General features: G+C 38.3%; 1 protein-coding gene across 1 annotated transcript in view; it reads right to left on the bottom strand.

The window, feature by feature from the left end:
* RALB (RAS like proto-oncogene B) overlaps positions 1-14,308 on the bottom strand; it is a 49,073-nt gene extending 34,765 nt beyond the window's left edge. Inside the window, exon 1 of the mRNA XM_069021027.1 lies at positions 14,227-14,308. The gene's annotated coding sequence lies outside the window, so the exon portion shown is untranslated. The remainder of the gene's footprint in view (positions 1-14,226) is intronic.
* Between the last annotated feature and the right edge of the window lie 2,006 nt (positions 14,309-16,314).

Genomic DNA, 16,314 nt, shown 5'->3' with positions numbered 1-16,314 from the left:
CTATAACAGAATGGCCAAAGAATGGCTTCTTTGGACATTTTTTGATAAACTACAGTTTATTGAACAGTGTCATATCTTGGCTTTCTCAAATCTTGTTTTCTTGTTTTGACATTTTAATGGATGAGAGCAGAATCTGTGTATATCATATACTGCAAATCTGCACCTGTACTACTGCTGAATCAGTGTCTGTAATGCAAATGTTGAACAAATTAATGCAAGAAGTTCCATCTATTCAGAAGGAAAACCTAAAATTTACAGTAAGAAATAAACCTAGGTGTACATCTTCTGAAAGTCCTTGAGAACTATGATTGCCTTTAATCATACAAAACACCTTTGTGTAACTTTGAGATCTTTAGTAAGAAGCTTTACCCAGCCTTTCAGAGAACAATAAATCAAACTTTGACTTTTCGAAATTGCTTCGCTGCACTCAGGCATGAATTTCATCTTAAAGCTGGATTTCTTGAAGGGCAGCAACAGACCTTTAGCCTATCTTTCCTGATCAGATTTTCAGTAGCAGAAAATGAATTGGTTTGATCTGGCTCACATAACTACAGTTATTCCCTTCATAACTCTTGCAATTTTTTTAGGCTTTCCATTTTCTATGCAATACTTCACTAACATTTTAAATGGAATTATAACCAGGTCATAAGACATACAAGGCCTGCATTTCCCCTGCCTTTTTTCTTCCGTACCAATTCCTGTCTGTGAAAACATCTACAAAATGCCTAATGTCAATTGATACAGATTTAATCACTAGAGAATGGTCACATAATGGAGAGGTGGCCCATAATATTATTTTTCCGTTTTCTGGAAGCAGTGCACAATGCATCGAAATTAATGTGGAATCTTCCTTCAGTTCCATCCAAAAAAAGGAGCAGTCCTTAATGCTCTTTGGAAAGCAAGAGTGCCATGGATTTGGCCATTGTGGCTGCAGATATCCATTATGTCAGATGCAGAATGCAGCAGTCATGTCACGTCCATGCTGGATTCAGCTTGATGTAGTTCTGTCTTTTCAGTTTCCTTTCACAGAGCCTAAGCAATGTGACCACCTGCTGAATCCCTCTTTTTAGCATGTAAAGAATCCTTTGTTTGGATCTGCTGGGCTTCTTTGACTTCTTAGCTCAGAAACGGTTTCCTTGTGGCTTTTCTTATACCTCTCCAAGGGTTTTTTGGGGATAATTTGGGAAACTTTAAATTCAGGAAAAGATGGTAAAACTCAATTCCTTTTCCACTTACTGATTTGCACTTTCTTATTTTGTTGTATATTAATTGAGATGGGTCTAAGCTACCAATTCTAAATACAGTCTGAATCATGCCAGAAAGAGTTGCAGCACTATTCTGCTTGCAGAATTAAAATTTCCTTAAACTTCAGGACTCATCTTTACTACTTTACTAAAATTGAGTTCATCTTTACAATTCTTACAATTTCTTGCCCAGAGACAGCTGTGATTTTACAAAAGTTTTCAGTTTCACTAACCTATAGCTAGCTTTTCTGCCATTAAGGTTCTATGTATCTGATGGAAGTTTCATTTCTTAGTTCTTGACATGAAAACAAGGCAATTAAAAAGTAGAAGCAGGTGAAGATTTCAGCATGAAAAAAAAAACAAACTTATCGTGGGGAACTATTTTGCAAATAGAAGTAAAAGATTCAGTTAGGACTTTTACCTGTGTTAGAAGAATGATTATCTGCATTAAAGGTTAGGAATCATTGTAATATGATTCCAGAGGGCCTTAAGAGACCTCAAATACAGGAGTCTCTTCTGGTTAAAAGCAAATGAGATGTATTCAACAGCTTGATGACAGTGTGGGATACACTCTGTCTCATCCCCAGAATTTTCCAGCTTGGTTTAAAGCTGTCCTCATGGGGTGACTCTGCACACAAGTTCCTTCTGACATGTAGTTTAACTGTTGGCTTTTGACATAGCCTTTGCATGACACAGGTGAATTGTGAACTGATAATTATCAGGTCTGCTTCTCAGAAATGGGTATAAATCAAAAATATTCTTTCCTGTCAGTTCCCAAAAGCCTCAAGTGTAAAAACAAGGTGTGATTGCCATGCTTTGTCCTTGGTCACCACATCTACAGCATCAATTTCACCAGCAACTTTCATTTCCTCCCTTCTAAAAGCTTTTATTAAAGGGCTGCCCCCTTACCACATTAGTTGTTATAAATACAGCTGTCATAAAGGAGGACACTGCATGATTTTACAGATCTCCAGGTCACAAATCAACAATGAAAAGAGCTGTAAAATTTATTTCTCTAAAAAGATGGCTTCCATCTCCCTCAATCTAAATGTAAGGTTTTGGCTACAGAAGAAATAAGGCTTTTTGTGCTTTTCTGAACAGCTAATGGAGGACCATGCTTACCTATCCCTTTAGAGACTTCTTTCAGTATATAGCCATAATTAAGGGGAAGACCAACCTTTAAAGCTGACCAAGAAAACATCTGTCAGCTTTTTAGGATATACATTCCTTCTCCATCCAGCAAATTTCAAAAAAATCAGTCTTGCTGTGTCACAGGTTTAGATCATGAAGCGACTCTAAAGTTGCTGCTAGAAGAGGTGTGAAAACATGCTAGTCCAGATTAGAAAGTGCTGAGCAGCAGACAGAGCTACAATACATTAGAAGGCAGCACACTTGTGGCTACTCCTGATCCTATTTTGGACCCACACCACAGAGCTATTTCCTATTTGTATTTTGGTCCATGTGCACTTTTAGCTCTCTGAGAAGCATGCTTTGTGTTCCAGCAGGAGAATTTGAGTCAGTTTTTATTCTTATTGACCAATATTAATTCTAACTCCGTTTTTGTTAATTCCAAACTTTTGACTATTCATTTTTCAGGAGAGTTTCAGTGGCTCATTGCTCCAGGACATAACTCATTTGTATTCTCAACTCACTAAAGTATACTTTTCCAGCCTGCTGAAGACACAGCTCCAGTTATTTGGGCAGCCAGAGCTCTCTTTCAAACCCTAGGTTTTGATCTGAACCTTTTTCTCATATGCTCCTGATGTTTTCCAAATCTACCAAACCAGTCTGCTGGCAGCCTTATTTTAGTTATATAAAAAATGTTTTAGTTCCGGCTCTTATTCTGTTCCATGTACAACCATTTCATTCTAATTCTGCCAAAATTTTGCCACTCTTGTTCAAGTTCCTGTTAATAAAATGCAGTGTTTCCTGGCCTGCATCCTGTTAGTATTGACACAGTCTCCTCATATCCAGTGTGGGTTCATCCTACCAAGGACAGGAAATGTTCTGCTTTGCTGATTCAAATCTGACCAGAAATAATGTGGACAAAGAAACTTTTAAGAGGGAAAGTTAGGTAAGAACATGGCAGTTGAGAACATAACAGTCAAAGTTACAAACTCAAAGGGAAGAAATATCAGAACTGGCTTGAAAGGTCTTGATAAAGGTAACAGTAGTAATAATGAAACATAGTCTGAGAATTTAGCCTAATATCACCTTTCTTCTTTGTGTGTTTTTCTTTCTCAGGTTTTTGTTGTGGGTTTTTTGGTTTGTTTTGGTTTTTTGTGGGTTTTTTTTAATGTATTCTAGTCTGTATAACTTGTTATTTACACTGGTTTGTACCAAGTTCAATTTATATTATTTAACAAGGTTTTTGGAATTTAATGTTGCTAATAATAACAACTTTGTGTGGAATTGCCTCATGAGGCTGACAGCTTTAAATCTGCCATTTAAGCTCCCATTTGTGACCAATTGTCTAAAAAGACAACCAAATCCACTACTAAACAATTAAAACAATAAACTATGTGATTAACTGTGGTGGGTTCTTGAAACATTAATTCTACAAAAACTGCCTGTGGAACTGGCAATTGCTAGACAAGAAGTGAAAGAGTAATAGGGCGCAAGAGGCTGAACTCTGAGGAATCACCTTGGCTTAGGGGATATGGCAGTTCTGTGTATAAGGACAAACCATTGTTTTTCAAACTCTGCCACTTAGTCACTCCAAATATATTTGAAATTCACAAATTATCGACTAGTGTGCAGTAGTTGTGCAGCTGAAAGGAGGAAAGTTCTCAGCTGAGAATTTAAATGGAACATGGCATAAATATTTAAGGCAAGGCATGGCACAATAAGGCGAAAACTGACCAAGTGTGCTTGATAAAGGGAGACAAAACAGAGACAGGTAAGTCCTCGGGTTCTTCATTTCACAGCTCCCTTGAGCGAATTAGAAAGTCACAGTATAGGAGAGTGAAGTTTAATGGGTGCTTTGCACAGCATTATCCGAAATCATGCCTTCTTTTTCCTAACCAAATCTGAATATCCTTCTGCTTCAACAAGGATGGGTAAGGGATTTGCTGTGTTAGTAAGGACCCTTTAGCTGAATTAGCATGACTAGGCAGGATGCTCTCCTTCCTCTGAGATTGCTAACGAGTGTCAGGAAGTATTGCCTTCCTTCCTGGCTCCAAGCTTGCTACCTCTACAACATCCTATGCCTCTTCTGGCAGGGCTTCCTTGCCAGAATACAGTGCAGACAGATATCCACACACTGTTAAAAAATACAGGGTCCAGACATTTCTGGTGGATGTAGTAACCTTATTTCTTTCTTCTCTTCTGTTGTATAAATAACTGCCATGTTTTATCTAGTAGTGAGTATTTTGGTTGTGAAGGACCAGTCTGTAATTAAAGTTGCTATAATAATTATTATAGCAATGTAATATTCTGGACATATAGATTTATTACAATTTTGGAAAACAATGGTTTTGACACCTTTGGGTTTGAAATATGCTGTATCAACAGATTTGGGTATGTCCGATATAGCTACAAAAAATTGAGTATGTTCAAAATACCTACAGTTGTAGTTATTTTCTTTCAATTCTAGTTGTCACAATTACATGTTTCACCTCTGTAGTAATGGATTTTTCCCAGTGATGACTTAAAGGAAATAGTCTCTCCATGCAGTTTTTCACAGAGTAAATCACGGAAGTTTCCCAAAGTTTTCACAGAAAAAAATGCTACTGTAGAGCAAGAATTTAATGCAACCCCAAATGAATATTATCCTAAATATGAGGCCAAATGTAATTTCATGAAATTTTGACCTCACTAGAATAGTGCCTGGTTTTGGAAGCTTTTTACACTGTTACACAGCAGATGGGCATTTCTGAGCTATATTAGCAGCCTATAGCACAAGGCAGCATAGACTCAGCTTGTCTTGAAGAGAAGACTAAGCCTTATTTAATGTTTGCATAGTCTAAGATGCTGGGAATGAATCTATTAGATACAGCATTACTGGTCTCCTCTCCCCTTCAGTCCTCTTCTTTTCAAGAGATATGACCATATTCTATGCCAGTGACTTTAGCACCAAATCTAGACATACATTGAGATGGCAGAGTAGGGTTTGACAGATATTCAAGATGGAGCTAATTTGTATAGTAAAATTACTTCTTGTTTCCTTCTTGATCTTCACTATTAGCTCAGTTGGTCAGAGTATGCTGCTAATACCAAGGGCGTGGTTTGATCCCCAGATGGGCCATTCCCCTAAAAGTTGGACTCAGTGATCCTTATGGGTCCCTTCCAACTCAGAATATTCTGTGATTACAGAAAGTTACAGACATAAATGATGCCTTAAAAGGCATAAATGATGCTTAAAGACAAACACCCCTTCCCTGTAGAGATTATAATCAACGATAAGTAATAAAAACACAATATAGAGAACTACTGCCAGGAGGCAATAGCTTTCTTCCCAGGGACTGTGCTTTCCTATGGGACATGCATGCACTTAGTCATTCTTAATCTACAATGTGTCCAGGTTAAGTACTGTGTGCTTTTAAAAGATGTAAATAGCAACGCCTAGTGGATTAGCATAGAAACACGTTGTGGAAGAAATAGATCTTAGGAAGGATTCGAATGAAGATAGCATTGTGAGTTCTTCCAGAAATCTTATCAGAAAAGATTTTACATTCAGAGAAGAATAGTTGCTGCCTTTTCATCACAGTTACTTTCTGAAAAACAAGCATTGAAGAGAGATAAGGAAACTTTCTCGTAGACTATTCCTATTATCAAACAGCAACTTCGCTCCACCCTTCCCTTGTATTTGGCTTCTTACAGAGTGCCTGGAGCTGCCGTTTTGTTCCAAGATTACCTTCAGAAAAATCCCCTGCCATTATCAGACATTTGAACAAAAGAAAGAAGTGTATACTACTTCCAAAGAGGAAAAATGTAATTAACTGCCATTCAAAATCTGGAGAAGTACCCTTTAGCTTGACTGAGATGACAATCAATAGCAGTTCAGCACTGTGATTTCATGCCTCCTACCATTCACACTGTCATACTTGGGCAGTGAATCAGGCTTGAGGGGAAAGCTGGGTGGAGCAACAGGCTGCAGAGGAAAATCTGTCCCTTGCTCCCTAGTCTGTGCTCGGTCCTTCCTCCCCACCCCCAAAAAAGTAGCAAATGAGGACAGCAGCGGTGGAGGAGTGCTGCTGTTCTTACCTGCCCAACAAAGAGATAAGGCAGCAGGCTATCTAGGAGTGTCTCTTTCGCATGTCCAAGCACTCACAGAATCATTCAGACAGAAGCACAGCAACAACTTCTCTGTATCAGGGAGCACCCACATTTCCTTCTCTTTGGGATGAGGCAGCAGCTCGTCCTGAGAATAATCCTCACTCCTTTCCTTCTCTTTGGGATGAGGCAGCAGCCTGCTAGTTGGAATTTCCATAGAAAAGGTGTTTCAGACAATACAGAAGATTCTGCAGACCAGATTGGGCCAGAGGGCTGCATTTTGAACCGTACTGGTCAAGAATCTCCAAAATTCATCTGTGTCAGACTGACTGCATCCACTGACTGTGCTCTGAGTAAAGTCAGTCACCTGTTACTGGAGATCACTGTTTATATCTGGCATTCCATTCTCAGTCTTTGTGCAAACCTTCTCTTTGCAAGAGGACACAGCTCATAGCAGGGCTACACAACCCTATCAGGATGGTCTCAGACACTGGGCAACATTACAAAGGAAACCGTCATCACCCACGAACTTCACACACAGTTTGTGGCTTTTGGAGTCATCGGTCCTGACTAGAAACAGAGACCAGTATGAACAGGCTGAAGAATTATATTGAACTCATAATCCTGACTGTTGTAGCCAGTTTTATTTTTCCTTGGTTACCTCATTTGTTGTCACAACACTTCATTCTGGAACAGAAACCCAGTGGGCAAAGCATGGGATTAGTAAGTTAGTAATTTAACTGCACCCTTAGCACTAGTTCTTCTGTACTGTGACAATGTGGAGATTTTTGCACAGTGTTGTGAAGGAAAGAGTTGTGTCAGAGTGCTGAGGTGGGAAAAGTACTGTTTGTGATTGATACTGTGTTGCTGCAGCATAGTTTTAGTAACAGTAATACTGCAACATAAATGTTTCTTTCAGCTGGGAATATACCTTGTTTGTTAGGCTACAGGAGTAGAAGGAATTTGCAATGTTCAAGCTCTTAAGATGCCTTTTAAGTGAAAACAGAGACTTGGCTGACTGAGACTAAGACGACCAGGACTGAAGGAGTTTGGCAATTAGATCACAGTAGCAGCAAAACCAGATGTCAAAGTAGAGCTTTAAAAAGCCTCTCAGATGGAAAGGTTTGGAATGGAAAGGAAGTGAGAGGAATGGAGGGTGTCACTTACTAAGGGGAGGAGATAGGAAACAATGATGCTATTGTGGCAGCAGAGCTGATGAAGGTCAGAGACCATAAGCTCTGATTTGCATTCTTTCAGAACTACTCATACAAAGCTGGTGATTTTTTTAGTGAAAGATTAGAGTCAAGGGACATTGTGGCCAGGGAGTTTGCTGTGCTTGTATGATTGTAATCTACAGTGCTTTAGTTTTTTGAGCAAAAACCAGTGCCTTCAGCAATTTTATGCAAAGGATATCTGCTTTGCATTAGACTTGCCATAAGCCTTCTGAAGAATTAGCTATAAACCTTAAGATCTACACTTTACAGGAAGCTCTGGGAAGGGTCAGTCCAAGCTTTGGTATCTGGAGAAGTCACTGGAGGACATGGAACAAGCAATGAGGCTGTCAGGTCTACCTCCATCCAAGAGATACTAAGACGAATATTTCCACCTTAACTACATGCTTTTGCTACCACCAATTGAAGAACTAATGGTGCTAATAACAAGGGTGTGTTTTGATACCCAGATGGGGATAAAAATGTGCCAAACATAAGAGACAAGTATCCCAAGGGAATGGGACCATGGCTGGATCTTGTGAAATTAATGAGGGGTAGTCCCACAGGAGGATCCATGTTAAACTTCTTTTACAGAAATTGCGTATACAAATCTATCCCTAAAAAACACTATTTATCTACATCAATATTCTTTGTCTAGTCCTAGATATATAGAATATGCCTAGATTCACTGAAGTTTAGATTTCCCTCCTTTAGCATTCCTACAGCTTGCCAGAATGTCTGCTTCTGAAGAAACAAAGGTTAATTAAACACATCCGCCCATTAGATCAAGGAGTGAACATTATTACAATCTGGCCCCAAGCTACCTTCTTCAACTGTCAGCACTGAAAGACACTTGGAACTACAAATTAGTCCTCAAGCAAAACTAGTTTCAGCAGAAACCTCTTGTTCTATTAAACAGAGAAGGTCTCCCTGATATTTACAATTTCGGCTTGTACTTGTCTCACTGTACCTAGTTCCAGCAAGAAACATTTAGGGGTATTTTGCAAGTTGTGTGATCCAAGGTTCTTGGATCTTTACAGTGCCATGTTAACACATAATAAGGAATGTTAGAAAGAAAAATCTACCTTGTCTGCATTGCTAATGCCATATTTTATAATTAATAGAGTTTAAGGAAACTCATATTGGATTTTTTTTTTTACTTGTATTGCTTAGCTTTGCCTTTTTCACTGTGCTTGGGCCAGTGAAAGAGCTTGGGAAATAAACTGGCCAACTCCCTCATTATGCATTTCTTTTCACTTTTTTTTCCGTTTCATTTTCTGGCTCTTATGCATAAGCACCATATTACCACAAATACTTTCTCAATTCTGTGAATCAAATCTAAAGAATAACACATTAATTATATGAACTCTTCAGAGTAGCACTATGGCTGTACCTCAGTTTCCCTCTTACTGTCCCAGGGAATGAAGTCAGGCAGCATATACCTTTCACAAACATGTACTGTTACCATGCCTATAATCCTCACTACTTGAAGAACTGACATTCTTAAAATGTTTTCTTTCTGTGCTGAATCAACAGAACAAGGCTGCAATAGACCTGCCAGAAAGCAGTGACCAATAATCCGATTACTTAAGGTAGGCAGGACACACTGAGTTCTTCTCTGAAAGTAGGATCTTAAATAATGTTAATTATGTAAAAAAGCACAATATCTACTTAATTATAGAAGCTGGCTTGTATCTATTTTCTTCAATAATAGATGAAGCAAGTATAACTCTCTCTGCATCCAAAATTCAGGGCCCCTATTTTGTCAGAACTCTTCTCAAATGTGATACTGTATTATGCATCCCCCATTCTCAATCACAAGTAATTTCTGCTTTTCTCAAGCTGACTCATTCTTCATACCTATTAGCTGAATTGTTGATGAAAAGGGATCTCTACCCGTGAATGGAATGCTTGTGTATTGAATTTTTACTGGTTTGGCTAGTTTTGATCAGACACATAGACCACAAATTCTTCTTCCTATTTCCAATCTGGAAGAGAACACCAGGGCACCTTATTTCAAAGCCTGTTTTTCACAAATATTGTCTAATGTTGGATTAAAATTTTCAGCTTCTCAAACACTATTACCATTACACTTAATGGGTTAATAATAGGAACTACAGATAAGAGGAGACATAAATGAAGAGCTATAAAAAAAAACCCCCACCAAAACTATTTGCATTTCTTTCTTGGGTTTGGTTTCAAAGTCTATAAAAGTCACAGAATTGTCTTCTTTGTTCTATTTGTACTGGACAACTCCTGCCTGCTTTTCAAAAACCCTTTGAAAAGCAGCATCTCTGTCCCTGATAGAGGTCCACAGACACAGTGCTATCTTGTAACTGCTCATCACTTGGCATCAGGAAATTTTCTGAAGTCTCTGAGGAAAACCTCTTACTCTCTAGCAGAAGCTGAAAGCAAAGTTGGAGTGGTAGTCTGGTCAGTCTCAGACAGTTGATCACTGATGACATAGCCCTAGTGGTAAAGTGCAAAATATGCTCATAGTTAACATTTTAAGAAGATAAACCCCAAAGGAAAACAACATGATAAACTGCAAGTATTGACTCCAAAGAGGAAACAGAATGTCCTTCTTGGAACATGTCTCCTTGGCATCTTACCTGAAACATTCTGTCTAGCCTGCAATTCAGTAGGCAAGATGTGACATTCTTCTTTACAAGTACAACATGTTAAATTACTTTAAATTTGTTTCTATAAATATAGCATGCCAATGCTTACTGACTGACTCTGCCACCTAGGAGCTTTATTTGCATTCCGCAATGAAGCAGTTGAATTTTTAAGGTATTTTGTTGTTAAATTTCAGTTAAGTTGTAAGGCTGCCTGCACCACAACGTCCTATTCATTACATGTGGCAAAAGTCTTTATAAAAATCTTTATAAAAATCTGACCACAGCCTTTTGCTGCTTGTCTAACCCACACTAAAAATACCATATGATACAAAGTACTGTATAAGGCTGTGTAACAGACAGCTGTGTCAGTACTCAGGTTTAATAGGGAGCAAGCCATGGTAATATTATTTCTGCATTCCCTTTTTTCCTGAGCCTCTTTAAGTCTTACACCTATGTACATATTTTCTGGGCCATTTATTCTATCTGTGCTGAAGAACACTATCAAGCAGGTGAGATGGCAAGGATTGGAAAAATTTATGTATGTCCTATCAGCATAAACAAATCTGTGGGCTGTGCTCAGGAAAGCTCTAAAGCTGCTGGAGCATTTCATTAGCCTGAACAGGGGTACTGTTCATTTAAACAGGTCTGCAAGAATTGCATCTCTTTCTCCAGCAGTTTATTCAGAGATGACCCAGCATGTAGTTCAGAACTGCACTTCTAAGCACATATTTGTTAAGATGCTGTTGCTCTTTTGTGCTTCAGGATACATTTTCATTTAGTCATGACAGCGTAACCAGCAGTCTATCTTTTGCTTTCCGTGGGCCAGTAACTTTAGTGTACTCCATTAATTAAAGCTATGGGTATTATTAAGTGGAACGGCCTTATCCTCTTGAGAGTATGAAAAAAAGTTACGTTTACATTGGCAGAAGGAGATTGCTGTGAGTTTTAAGTGCATTTGTAAAGTGCATTCCTTTTTTTTTTTTTTTTTTTTTTTTTTGTGGGGATCTTCTAGGTAATACTTTTGAAGTTCAGGATCACTGTAAACAAAACATATTCAGCTGATAACCTGAAGCAATATCTGAACAAGAAAGACTAAACAGGTCCTAAGCAAGGAAAACTTTTGTAAATATTTCAGCATTGCTTAGGTGATTAAAATATAATACTCCAACAGGATACTGAGAATAATTATTTTTATAGATTAAGGAGTTCATTCAACTTTAGAGTTAAGTCTAGTTTGATGATTAAAATACAGGGAAAAGAATGAGAAGGCATAAAGTCTATTTTCAGCATTAGCACTGACTCACTGTGTGATACTAAGCAAGCCACTTAATTTACTGCCTCGCTCTCTGTCTCACCTGTAAAATGAGGCAGCCTGCCTCACAAATTCTGTGTGGGATTACTCAATTAAACATTTGCTATGCACTTAACATTTCTTGAATGCAAGGTGCTGGAAAATTTATTTTTGAAGACATACATAAACAGGATACAAGAGCAGAATTAGATAGTTTCTATAAAGGAAACTCACATCTCTTTCATCTTTGGATTTCTTAAGGATGACAACAAAATAATTAACTACAGAACCTGCTGGTCACCAACACAAGTGAGCTAATTGGTGACATCAATATTGGTGGCAGCCTGGGCTGCCATGATCATGCACTGGTGGAGTTTGCAGTCCCCAGTGATATGGGTTAGGTGAAGGGTAAAGTCAGGCCCCTGAATTCTAGGAAAGCAAAATTCCACCTCTTCAAGGAGTTAGCAATAGGAGCCCCCGATAAACTGCCCTCAGAGAAAAGGGACCAGAATAGAGCCGGCAGATCTGGACATTTTCCATAGAGTGCAAGAGCTCTCAATACCCAGGTGTAAGAAATCAGGAAAGGACATGTGGGACAGGGAGGTGATTTGAGATATTCAGAGTGCTTCATCTAGGGCAAGTGGCCAACCTGGTGGCCTGACTACATCACATATCCTAGAATTCTAAAACTGTGAGTGAAGCCCTTGAAATAAGTTTATGAATTGAAAAAAAAAAGCATAGCCACAAACTAGACAGACCAAACTATAAGTAAGAATAAAAATATATCATTATTCTTCTGTAGATCACACAATTGAAAGACTAAGGTGAGTTTTTTCCATGATGTATAAGCAAATTTATATCCAATGGAAGTGAATGGCAGCGACTTAAATCCAGAGAAAGGAAATAATGTTCTTCTAAACCCCCGGAGTTTTTACTGAACTGATGGCCACATAACATTTTTGGAACCAAGATCTCAGTAAATTCAAGAAACAAACATTTATATGGAAATATGAACATCCACTGTGACTTTCTATTAAATGAAAGAGTTACAAATCCCTCTTGTTGCACAGTACAAGCCAACTACTAACTGGTAGGCTTGCAAAACCAGCTCCTGTGAAGCCTATTTGACAGCTGATCTCTCTGGACTTAGCTGCAGCTGGATCAGAAGCACCTGGTACAGGTCACTGCGGGAGGCAGAACCCTGGAGGAGGTGTTCTAATGGTCACCTCTGCTACAGCACTCTCGATGCTACTGAGGCTGAGCAGCACACAGCATATATTAAACATCCTGCTACTCTTATCATAACTGTGTTTAGAAAATGTTCTGTCATAAAATTAACTAAATCAGCAACTTTTAACCAAAGAGAAGTTTTCACCTCACAGTGCAATTTAGCAGACAAAAAAAGCAATGGTTTTTACTAACGCTGTGCTCTGACCCCATGAAGGAGCTGATCAAAACCACAGTAAGCAAATTAAAACCACAAAGTAATGTGATCAATGACATATGCAAAGGTTATGTGTTTCCTGTATAGTTGCTCACATCACCAAGGACTTTTTGAAGACAGTTACTGTTATCTCAAGTAGTCACAAAAATATCACTGCTGCTTTCTGTTGGTTCCATCTAATCCTAAATTGAGGCCTTTATGTAAGGCATGGTCATAAATCCTTTACAACCTTGGAATGAAGTTAGTGTTTGGTATTCTATGAGGACAACAGAGACAAGAAAATTCAGATGCTCTATCCTTTTAAAAGCTACTTTCTAGGTTAATAAATAAGTTCTACAATATCACTTGGTAGATATAAATGCATGACATTTATTTACTTTCATTATAACATTTTTTACACTGTGAAACATGGATCATACTACCTTATTCATACATATATTAAATAAAATCATAAATCATAACTATATTATTGATACATTTACCTAGTTTCTACTAAATTAGCATTGCAGAGACATCTAGACAAAACCTTAGGCCCTCCACCAAGAGTAACAGAGCCTTTAGCTCTGCATTTCAGAGCTACAGACCAAGATGGAAAAATGCAGCAGTAACACCACCACAGGTTATAGTTATACTAAAAAGAGCCAATGACTCACTGTGAATATTTACTTGGCCTGCATGCTTTAGGGATGAGTGAAGATTACTGAAGAGAACTATTTCTTTTCTTTCCCTTTTATTTTGCTTATTACTAGCTAGTACTACTACATTCTTTATATGAAACCAGATTAAGAATAAACAAGAGGTGCTTGTCATCCAGCATTAATACAATACCATGTGCATGGTATTAATACAATACCACAGCTGCTTGTCTATACATTTTAGCAGCTGCTTTTTCTTGTCTGTCTGTCCATCCACAGCAAATAGGTATGTTGCCTGGCACAGCACATGTACCTTGGCCCTTTTCTACACCTAGCCACACCTTTAATCCGATCTCTGCACCCTGAGAGCCTCCCATGTTGCTGCTGTTGCTTTTCTCACCCCAGCTGGGCCAGGGAACTCCCTTCTCTTCTTCACGTCAGTATCAAATACTGACAGTGAGTTGTCCTTTTATTTGTATCCCAAGATGCACATAAATGTAAATACATGGAGCAGTGATCAACTTGACAAACTGGATAAATTGGTTGCTCTCTCAGCTGATACTCACGGTGCTTAAAGGGTCGTTTGTCCTAGAACAGCAGTTTCTTAAGGAGCATGAATTAGGCAGGCAGGAGGTGGCAGAAGGAGCTCCTCTACAGTCTTGCACTCCAATTCACATGATGACTGTAGCTGGACTCCTCCTAGTGTCTCAGAAAGTTACAAGAAAAGGGAAGGGCTCAGGATATGATATCATGCACTCATTCTAAAAACAAGGAAACTGTTGTAGATAATTTAAAAAGTAACAGCTTAAAAATCCTGAATGGCCAATAACAGAAAATTACTTTTCTAATTCATCTTTCCTAGCCTTTCCAGTGAAAAGTTTCAATGAATAAAAATTACAAACTTAGAAATCTATGTTTGCATCATCACTAGGACTAGCCTAAGAAACCTATTACAACTGAGGCAGCTCAGAGCAATGCTTATTGCTGCCTCTGTCAGATTTTAAGCTTTCAGCTTATTACCAGCTCTGTTGAGGCAAATGTACCCAGCCCCAACACAGCTGGGTCTGCAGCCACAGCTGGGTCTGTGTAAGCAACAGGGACCCACGTGTATCCACTGCTTCGTAGTATCCTGACTTGTCTAATTGCCTTTCTCAGCAAAAATAAAATCTTTTAAAGCATCTAAGTGATTCAGGAATCCAATTAATATTTTCTAAAGCAATGTAAGCGAACAGGTTTTTAAATCTCACGGAAAGTCAATGTGATCTTGTGCAGATTTGCAGGGTTAAGTTTTACTCCTTAGATCTTTTTCTAATTGCAAGTCTGCTTCAGAAATAATAATCCATTTTCAGGGATATATTACTATAAATTTATTTACCAGGTCATTGTCTACAGCCTTTAAAAAAGAAAACAATAAACATTTGAAGCAAAGTCCTAACTTAGCACAATTGTTCTTTACCTGGGTTTAGCTTTGAATTTTTCTGCTTTTATTTCAGATCCAAAGCAGCATTTGAGTGCCTGGAAGGTTCTCTGTCCCTTCCACTTTTATCAACTGGTCTAATAAGCCACTCATTTTTCTTTCACGTTGTCAGGATAATTTTGTTTCTGTTATAATCCCATAAAACACACTCAGGGGAAAATTTAGCCCAGATTTCAAGCAAGCAACGTTTTTATGTAGTGTTAGGAATTGCAACATTCTCTGTTAGGGTGGTCATTGTGCTTAGCTTTCAAATGTCTTCTTTTTGTGTTAAAGATTTCCAGTGATTTTGTTAATGCAATTCATCCCAGACTCAGCATTAAGTCCACCCATGAGTGATACAATATTGTTTATCATCATTTTCATGCTCCTGTATTGGCTTTTAATTTAATGGCTTGGATTTGGAGGAACCTTAAATTAAATCAGTTTAGGGATCAGACATTTTATGTTTCAGTATTTGTCAGTACCCTTCTACTGAGCTGCACAACAGGGTGTTGCTCTTGCAGCTCTATTGTTAAAGAAGAAATATTTTGCTGCCAGATTTCTTGTTCTATTTGTGCCTTTTGTTACTGGACTTTCAATTTCAGGAACTTGTTCTATTTTAGAGGATGGGGAAGAACAATACTTTATAATATAATATTTATTAAACAGATGGTGGTATTATCAATGCTCATTTATCTGGCAGTGATGCATCTCCCAAATAAACAGCAGTAGTAGTAGAATAAACCAGAGCACAGAACCATTTTCTTCATAAAGATTCTGGGGATTTTTTAGCTACTTGTACTCTGGAATGAAGGATCTGGAGTTGTTCTGTCTAGTAAGGATCAGCTACTTCTCAAATTGTTTCTGAGTTTGAGGAGTGTGACTTAAGATCACTAATACATTAATTTTTGTAGAATTTGGGAAGTCGTTCTAAAAAGACTGTGATATAGTTTACATGTATATTTCTGTTTCTCTGCTCTCACCTTGATTTTTAGTAATACTATAAAACCTACATAGGTGATCACCTGGATTTGAAAAGATTTCCTAAAAGAGCAAAGGCTTGTCACAGCTCTGGATTTGAATTGGACATTTCATGTATTCACATACTGGACTGCAAACCATAATTTTAAGTGTTCATAAGACAAGGGAGCGGGAACTGCTCCTTGCCATGAAGAGGGCAGGGGCACCTCTGGTGTGC

The sequence above is a fragment of the Aphelocoma coerulescens genome, chromosome 7 (assembly GCF_041296385.1).
Source record: "Aphelocoma coerulescens isolate FSJ_1873_10779 chromosome 7, UR_Acoe_1.0, whole genome shotgun sequence".
NCBI lineage: Eukaryota > Metazoa > Chordata > Aves > Passeriformes > Corvidae > Aphelocoma > Aphelocoma coerulescens.
The sequence above is the reverse complement of the archived record's forward strand: the minus strand, read 5'-3'. Positions and strand labels throughout refer to the sequence as shown.